Consider the following 10,296-nt stretch of genomic DNA (forward strand, 5'->3'; position numbering starts at 1 on the left):
GTGGCATATCTTGGAAGAGTACTAAACAATCTCTTATAGTCTTTTCTACTATGGCTGCAGAATTTATAGGTTACTATGAGGCGTCCAATCATGAAATTTGGCTACAAAATTTTGTCACAAGATTACGTATAATGGATGGTATTGAAAGACTACTAAAATTATTTTGTGACAATAAGTCAGCGGTCCTGTATTCCAATAACAATAGGATTTCAACAAAATTTAAACATATAGATATTAAGTTCCTGACTATTAACGAAAGAGTACAGAATGGACAGTTGCCGATAGAGTATATCGGGACAAATTCTATAGTTGTGGATTTGCTTATTAAGGGATTGCCACCCAAAATGTTTTATGAGCATACTGCTCGTATGGATGTTATGTTATTAAATGATGTTCAATTTTAGTGGGAGTTTGTCATTTTAAATACTCTTATGATATTGTATTTTTTGTTATTAAGGTTTAAGGATATTTTATACATAAATAAAGTTTGAATTTATTTATTCTCTGATTTTGGTATGATTTGATCTCATGAAAATTTAAGGTGGACCAGTTGAAAATAGACAAATTATAATTACGTTACATGAAATTTTCATGCTACACATCCACATCATGATTCATGTCATTTAGTTGTATCAACATATGTGACCATTGATGGGTCAAGTTATGAAATTGTAACAAAGGTAGTTTTGATCCTATATTGGTGTAATTGATGAATCGAATTGGTTGTAGATACATTTTGGTTATGATAGTAAATTTGAACTCATATGGTTAATTGCAAAACATAATTATAAGGTTACATATGTAGTTTAAGTGAGAGATTGTTGGATCATTAATCCAATGCTAGACTTATATGTGAATAATTACGTGTTGCAGACTGTCAAATAAAATTAAATCCAATTAAAGTCATCAATTATGTTTTGAAATTGAATGTATATAATAAGATGTGGGTCTTAATGTGTAAAGATTTAAGGGTAATTTCTATTTTTATGATGGGGTAAAATAAGAATCCAAAAGATAACGGAAAGTTATCTATAAATAGGGTTATAGTTCCCAGGTCACATGTATTCTTATTGTCATATTTCTAGTACCACAAAATAACTCTTTCTTGATATCCCATCGTCAAGAAAGATGCTAGAGAGAAATTAAAGGGTTTTTTCAAGAGAATAGCAAATATGTGTTGACCTGGAAGGTTGCCCCAAAATTTCAAGGGATTCAAATACCAATTTGTCAATATGAATCTAGATACGCTTCCGCAATTTTACTGTTAATTTATTTCTTAATAATTACCATAAAGATTTTTGGTTTAATAGGTGATGGTTTTCACCAAAAGTTAAATATAAACAATCACCTAATAGAGGTTATGCAAAAGACTAAGTGATTGATTTGGTTTTTATAGCTTGGAATTGCTTTTTATGGTGGAGCTGTTGTTGATTAGATATCATCAAATAGGTTGCTACTTTCAAAAAACGACCACTTTTCCTAAACTGATGCCATTCTTTTGCTGAATGAAGTAGGGAAATCTTTTTCAAAATCTAAAATCAACTGAAGTACCAACTTACCAAAAGTTATGTGTGATAAACCAAAGCATATTTTATTTATTCTCTTGCTCTAGGAAACGGGACAAGACTTAATCTTCTGCTTAGCTTCTTAGGGAAAACCTTGCGTGTCTCTATTTTACGTTATATGCTACAACCCAAAATTTGACGTCTTGTAAAAATCTATCCTTTTCTGATTCTCTCAAACACTGATAAATTATGTAAGGCTGCCCAAGGAGTTGGACAATAGGACTTTATGAATCATGGAGGTCTAAGTTTACTGTATTTTCTACTAAGGTGAAACTAGAGCATCTATTTCCTGATTCTTTAATACAATGCGGAATGTTGTTCATCTATAAAAAGTTGGGTTATCTATTCTGTGATTAACAAGAGTAATTGTGAGAACTTGAAAATTATCTTTATTTTATCTTATTTCTTTGAACACATTTTCTTTACTTTACTTTATTACCTTAATTTCCTAGATATTTTTATAAGTAAGTCAAGTTTTTAAATCATTTTCCTTGTATAAGTTAGTTCATGTTAAGTTTGAAATGCATTATGGAAGTGGGACCCGCTAATGCAGTAAATGCGATAAATTTTTGAAGACTAGATGGAGTTTTGCATAAAGGGATATTATTTTATAAGGTGCTAAGGGATAATTAGAGGTTAGCTAGATAGTTTAGCCTTTGGAAGACAAAGAGATGAGAGCAAACCTAAAGGAGACAAGTGTCGCGCAATCTTTGGATTCTTGACTTTGACTAAAACTTTTCTTAACCTTTACTAAAACCAAATTTTGACCAAAATTCTTCCATTTTTCTCCTAGCTATGGCCGAACCTCCTTGGAGAGAAAAGGAGAGAAATAAACTCCATTTCCAACCTAGAAATTCTTACTTGAATCTTGAGATTTCACCATAAGTTTACAATCCAATCCATAGGAAGTAACTTTAAAGAAGGAAGAAGACCTTGGGTGGAGGAATTTGGGGAAAAAGAAAGCTTTGGGTTGCACTTCTTCATAAGATTAAAGGTAATCATGGCTTGAAACCATTTATTCTCTTTTATTACTTGCATATGAGTAGATTTAAGGCTTGCTTTTGGTAGTTTACTTGGAAAATTTCATGGTTTAAGTTGTGGTTGGCAAATTTCAGCTTTTGGGGAAACATTTCAGCCTTGGTATGATGGTTTGAGTTTGGCTATGATTTGGTAGATTTGCCATGTGAATTTTCTAGCTTTTATAAGTTATTTTGGTTTACTTATAGAAAATTCCAGCTTGTGATTATGAATTTCAGCTTAGGGTTTAATTTTCTAGTTTAAGTAGGTGAGGGTTAAATGCTATAGATATGCCTGACTTAGTGAGTTGTTGGCCTAGTATATATATGCTTGATTTGAGACTGTTTTGTGGTGAGATTGAAGCCTTGAAAATGGCTGGAAAAAATGGTAAACACAAAGTAAGTACTGCTGAAAATTTTCCACAAGAAACCTTGAGCAGTCTTTGAAAATTTGTTATATCTTGGTGTAGAAAAGTTAAAATTGAGTTCCGTTTATTGCATTTGAAACTATATTTAGAGTACCGTGAAAATTTTAGAAATTTTCCCAATTCCTATGAATATCTGTGATTTTTCAAAATTGACTGAATTTCCACACCTGTTCTGTCTTTCGACTGGATGAAACAGCAAATTGAGGTTGGAATTTGACTGACTTGTGGATAGAATCTTACAAATATGTCTTCTGGGAAATTGTAACCCTTTGAGTCTATTTTCCGATAGTATAAATTTTATAAATTTTGGACTTAAGAAACTTGAGATATGATTTTTCAAATAGTATCGCGCAAAACTGAAAAAATTCTGTTTTCCTAGAATTGTTCTTACTTTTATTTCCAACTTTAAGATTGGAGTGGGTAAACTATTTTGAGTTTGGTTTATGGGTGGAATTGAGGTTTAAATGAAAAAAAAATGAAGTTTTGAAACCTTAATTTCTTCATGTATTTTGGTTTTGTATTGCTAGTTTTTTAATATAGTATGTGACCACAAGACTCGAGAGAGTTCAAGAGGACAAACCAAGGTTGAAGTGAAGGGTTGCAATTGATTGGTGAGTGTTCCAACTGCATGTTACATGCTCACTATTGCTAGAAATTGCTAAGTACTTGATTTATCGTCTCATAGACAAGTATGTACTTTATTGCACTTGACCTAACTTGACTAAACTTTTGATATTTTGTTAAAATATATACTGGCCGTTTTGTTATAATTGAAATGTGGCCAAAATCCGGCCACTTTCTGGCCGGAACGGATTTGAGGCAGTGAGCATAAAAATTTTTTAAGTTCTCCTTGTCAATCCGGCCTTGAATCCGGCCAGATATTGGCCGGATTTGTGGCCAGATTTGCTGCCAAAATATCTGATTTCTGTAGTGTTCCTCTAGTTTTCTTGTTTGATTAGGTTTTCGCATCCACCCGATTTTCAACTGTTTGGACTTGAAATACTTGAAATGCTTGAAACATGATATGCTTAGCTTATTTGTGACTTGAACCTGTTTAGGCGAGTGTGCTCTTATGTACACTCAATTGACCTAACTTGACTAAACACTTGATATCATATTCATACATGAACAAGTAACTTGATGTGCATGTGACCTGTATATTGACTTGAAATACTTGGAATACTTGAGAATGTGAATTGTTGGACATTACTTGTGACTTGATCATGGCTAGACGAGTGTGTCCTTATTCGCACTCGACCTCTATGAACTTGAATCAATTGATCCTGTGTGTGGACCTGCTTATTTATGTGCATGATTGTAGACCGGCTGCATTCCTCTTGCAGCGGTTGAACTATAGACCAGCTGCATTTCTCTTGTGACGATTGAATAGTAGACCGGCTATATTTCTCTTGTAGCGGTTGAATTGTAGATCAACTACATTTCTCTTGTAATGGTTGAATTAGGCCTTGGACCTTATCCGAGACGTCGGGTAAGTGGAATCTAGGGTTACTCATGTGTATGCGTGAATGTAGGTCGGTAACGGCTGAACTGAGCCTTTATTGGACCTCTTGCTTTAGACCAGCCTCAGGGTGGTCGGGTAAGCTGGGCAATCTTGGGTAAAGGACAAGTTCCTAACCTGTTTACTTTTGACTGGAATTCATCACTTGAACACTGATATTACTGAAGGAGCGTTAAGTCAATAACATCTCCAATTATTACTGTGTGAGCGTTAGATAACAGCCAACGACTCCACTCCTGAATACTGAATACTTGGGGCTATAAGCCAGATCCTGAATTCCTGAATATCTGGGACTATAAGTCCAACCTCGGATTAGTTGGTCGAATCGAGCAGGTAAGGGCTTGGTTGAGGAGATCGACGACCTTTGGGTACTTCTTTGAGGTTCGGGGTCGGTAAGGGGTATGTTTGGTGAACAGAAATTAGTGTAAAGTGGTAATCTATGGACTTAAAATTCAGCCTTGACGGAGAGTCAACAGACCTTGATCAAACTGCAGTGGAACTTGCTCCTGAGAGCAATCTATATCCTTTGCCATGAATGTATTTTTTACTGTACACTTTTGTATGATCTATCTGGCTATTTGTTTAACTATATGCTGGGTCATGATTTATTTGAGTTTTGACTTGTTTCTTGATATTCGGTGTATGGTCTAACCTGTTATATTACCTGCCTATTTTCTTGGAATCTCACTGGATTTTTAGCTAATTCCATGCAAATTTATTTTCCTTACAGGGATGAGAACATGAGAGGTTGAATTGAGGAAGGCCTAGATTTCATCTAAGTTCGTCAGTCGGTCATGCGAGCACTTCATAGATGTCTAGCCAGATTGTTTGGTTTGTTTTTTTTGCAAGTTTGACTCCGTGATTGTATTATAGATTGTATGGACATTGGAGGTCCATGAGTATATATATTAAAGGTTGTACTTAATATCGCTTTTATTTTGAGGTTATCATTTGTAAATTTCATGAATTGTGACTAAGTCTTGGCGAGAGTTGGGCAGACAGTCTGCCAAACTCTTGGGTATGCTCTAGGGGGAGGTGGAGCCATCACAGTAATCTAAATGAAAAGCACATTGCAGATTATGTAGGCTGGTAATCTAGATTTGTAAATTACCCTTGAACCATTAATTTACCCTTGAACCTAAATTAATCTTACAACAGGGGCTTCAAAAAATCGACAGAGAAATCATTAGTCTCTTTAGTTCAGCAGAATATTACTTAAGATGGTTAAAATAAAAAAGTCTGTGACGACTGGAAAAGACGCTCATATTTTCTTAAAATTTCCTCTTATTTTGATTAAATTACTTTGTAATATCTTTACTACTCATTTACTCTCTCAATTGTTGTAAGAAATAATAGAATTAAAAGTTTTGCCCTTAGTTTTATAATTAGGGTAAATTAGGGTTTTCACGAATTTTGGTAGTGTGATTAATTGTGGAGGTGTGTGTACTAAATTTGGTGGTTAAGAGTAAGTTTTAGATAAGAGAAAATGTGTGATTAGAAGTGATAATAATAAGTTAGTGAATCATAAGTTAAAACACTAGTACAGGCGAGTTAAGGAAAAACGGTGTGAACTGACATGTACCATATGCTACCGATTGAATACACCATTTGAACACTACTTTATTACCTTAATCTCCTTGCTAATATGTTAGAAATATCAGCCCTTCATTAGCCTTAAAGTGGCCGAAAATGTTGTCCAAGAAAAGAGGAAAAGAAGGAAAAAATTTGAGACTTAATCTTGAAACGACATTAGGCGGCAATCCATCCAACTTTGACCAAACCAATTTCCTATCTTCTTATCTTTCTCTTGGCTTCATTTCTTCTTCCTTTCTTCTTCATGTTGGCCGAGCTTCAAGAGAGGGAAAAGAGAGAAAAACCACTTCAACTCCAACCTTGAATCCATCTTGTTTGAGTGAAATTTCAAAAACTAAACCTATTAAACTTCTCTTTTGGTGTTGGGATAGCTTTGTGTGGTAAAATTTTGGGAAGAAAGGGGTTTAGTTTTCACTTACAAGCAACTTTTGGAAGGTATAATGCTTGCCCTTCCTTTTCTCTTACTTATTCTTGCTAAAATTGGGAAAGAAGCCTATGTCCTTGGTTCACTATGGTTGATTATTTAGTTTTGGATGATATAGTGGAATGTTTAGCTAGGGTTTACATTTTTCATCCTTGCTTATGGTTGTTTATCTAGTAATTGATGGTATTGAGCTGGTAATTGATAGTTTTGATGATATAGTACTTGATAGTAGTGAGTTAGGATATAAATTTTAGAGTAGAAGTGAATTTCCAGTTTTGATAGTGAAATCTGCTCTGTTTTTGCACTGCAGTTTGTCCATGAGAGAGGCCAAATCAGGTCTTACTCAAAACATGAAAGTTGTAGGGAATTGAGTTAACTAGCTACCTGTAAAATTTCAGCTTAATCGGAGTACTGTAACTTATGAAATAACTAAAATACCCCTGATTGCCAAATGCCCAGTTTAAGATTGTGTTAAGATTGCTTGTGTGTGAATTTGGGCTGAGTTGAGAAAAATAATGAAGCCATAAATGGCTGGAAATAGCTAAATACAAAGGGTATGCCGCCCAAATTTTCACTCGAGGGTTAAGCGTGTGTACTCGCGACTTGAGCGAAGATTTGAGGTCGAATTGAACTTGGATTGTCTGTGGTATTCGTGTCTTCTTTCGTAGAGGTATATAAGCTAAAATTTGGTCGAAACTCGTACCCTTGGAAAAATAAAAGTAGTGACCATTTGGAATATGTTTTCCTCGTCTTTTAGCCACTTTACGAACTTAAACGTTTTAACCGCTTCCTTACCGAAACTGAAAGAGCGAGCATGAGTTTTCTAGGGTGTGATAAGCAAAATGAATACTACTTAAATGAGTTTCATTTATTTGATTTTCTTGAAGCGAAACTCCTATGTTTCGAACTCTAGAGAGTTTTACATTCTTAAATGATATTTTATCGCAGATTTGGACTCCAGCCAAGGAGTTGGACCTGAACATGATTTTGAAAAGCAGTAGACCTTTAGTGAGTACTTCCAAATACATGATTGAACTTGATACTTGCTTTAAATCCTTTACCAACATGATCGAATAAGATTTGCTTAGTTTGGTCGGACAAGTGTGTCCTTTATCGCACTTGACCTAACTCAACTAAACACTTGATATCTCATTCATGCATGTACAAGTAACTTGAATTGCATTGACCTGTACTTGTATTTGCACTTGTGCTTGAGTTGTAAGTGCTGACCGGCAGTATGTACCACACTCTATCCGAGTGAGAGGTGCCTCTCATTCCCGTCTCCATACTTTTTCTCTTAACTAAGTCGATTGGTCATCGACTATGTTGACTACTTGGGAACCCAAACCCCACTGGCTAGTTAATCGAGTCTAGCCGGCAAGGGCTTGGTCGATTAGATAACGAACCATGGGTCTCTTGTTTTGCCGAGTGGAGTGATACCTCCTCGACTAATCGATATGCTCGAGTATTTCCACCAGTGTTTAGTTAGTGTTCGGGCCCGGTAAGGGGGTTGAATGGTGGACGGGTTGGTGTTAAGTGAAGCATTGCTGGATTGGTTACTTTACTTGAAAGTTGACGGAGTGTCAACTACTACTTGATCAAGCTCTGGTGAACCAACGGGAATTTGGCTCCTGAGAGTCTTCTGTATCCTTTATTTGAAATGAGTGAGTGAGTCCTGGCGAGAGTTCGGTAGGCGGTCTGCTAAACCCTGGGGTACGTCCTAGGGCGAGGTGGGGTCATCACAGATTGTATCAGAGCTCTTATCGAGCTCGTGTCGGGAGAGGGTTCTCGGACAGTGGGGATTGGCTTGTTAAGTGTGGAGCAAATGTCCATTGTTTGAGATATTAGATATGTATGTTGGGTAGGAATCTCAAAAGTGGTTGATTTTCTCTTGAGACTGGCCAGCTCGAGTAGTGAATTATTATATTTTTGGATTCTTGTACCCGAATACCAAAGAGTGATCCCTTTATGATAAGTTGATATCCCGAGTAATATTAGGATAAGTTTAGATGGTAAAATCCAAGGCGCGGGATAATGTGAATAGTTTGGACTTGGGAGATATTGAAGATATTAGTGAAAGTTGAGACCCTTAGTATTCAAGTGTACGTACTTGGTTGTACTTTTTTAATTTTTGATTAAGTGTGGTACTTGAGCAATACCTAGGGTTAATGTGCCATAGGATATGTGAATTGCTATGATATGTATATAAAGAAAGTATGTTATTTTCAATGTGTTCTATTATTTTATGATTTAAAAATGCTTTTATCGAACTTTATAGCGACTTTATTTTGTTTATACTTATATAGGCTATTTCCAAAAGAGGTATGGAGGGTAGGCGAAGTCAAGAACGTGGAACTACCCGAGGACGCGGTTCTAGCTATGGCTGTGGGGCTAGACAGGCACAAGAACCAGTACGGGAACTGAGAGAGGAGAGGGGTGAAACGGTTGAGCCACAACCTGGACCCTGAGCTGAAAGGGAGGACCAGGTATCAACGGCAATTCAGCAAATGACCAATATACTTGCTCGACTGGTAGAGCAGCAGGATCAAGCCCCTGTTAATCAACTCAGGGATTCGAAATGGGGCAAGATAGGGCTTTAGAGAGATTCCAAAAGTTTTCTCCTCCTAAGTTTCTTGGAGGACTGGATCCTGAGGTAACTGAGAGGTGGTTAGAGACAATGATTAATGTTTTCGCTGCTTTAAACTATACGGAGGATAGGCAGGTGAATTTCGCTGTATTTTAGTTTGAGGGACCAGCTAGAGTCTGGTGAAACGAAATTCGACTAAATGGGAGAGAGAGGGGACTGCATGGACATGGTTGAACTTTGTAAGGGAGTTTAATGAGAAGTATCTTTCACCGATAGTTCAGGAGAAGAGGGAGGATGATTTTATTAAATTCCGTCAGGGAACCCTAAGTGTATCTGAGTATGAGACTCAGTTCACTAAACTATCCAAGTTTGCTCCCGAATTAATAGCTACAGAGCAAAGGAGGTTTGTACAGGGACTAAATGTGGAAATACTGTAAAGATTCGCAAAATTTATCTATTTTAAACTCCAAATTCTAGCTCATTTAATTATTTATTTGGCCAAATGCTCTGATTATTATTTTCTAACCTTTTTAGACCTAATTAGAGGGATCTATAGCTTAGTTATATTTTTAAAGTGACTCGTTTCAAAAGTTAATTTCTCGAAACCCGTTAAGTGAAAATAGTGAATACGCAATTGGAGTAAATAATTGATTCGAGGATACAATAAGTTTGAAAAATTGGAGACTTGTACATTAGTCTCAAATTAGGTATTTTTATGTTTAAGTGCTCAAATATTAGTTAGTAATACAATCGTTATAAGAATTTCTTGAAAGTTAAGCGTTATCGCGCTTAAATTGGAAATACGCGTTTTCACACGCGCGATTTAATTGAGGGACTTTAGACCCTTATTTTGGGATAATTAAGAGTGAATAACATTTATATGAATATAAGTGTATTGGAGGTTTAGTGCACTAGTGAAACAAATTAGAGAGAAATCGAGCACAAAACGCGCGCGTATACGCGCGAAGAAGAGTTGACTTTTGGACAATTGTGGACCACACATTAAAGCTTCTCTTGGAAGCTACTTTTGATCAAACCACTCTCTCTCCTCACTCCAAGAACAGCCGGCCAAGGGAAGCAAAGAAACAACTCAAATTTTTCCATTTTTCATCTTCATTTCTTCAACAAAACGTCACCAAATCCTACCAAAATTTGACCACACAT

This window comes from Coffea arabica, chromosome 8e, assembly GCF_036785885.1.
Source record: "Coffea arabica cultivar ET-39 chromosome 8e, Coffea Arabica ET-39 HiFi, whole genome shotgun sequence".
Lineage (NCBI taxonomy): Eukaryota > Viridiplantae > Streptophyta > Magnoliopsida > Gentianales > Rubiaceae > Coffea > Coffea arabica.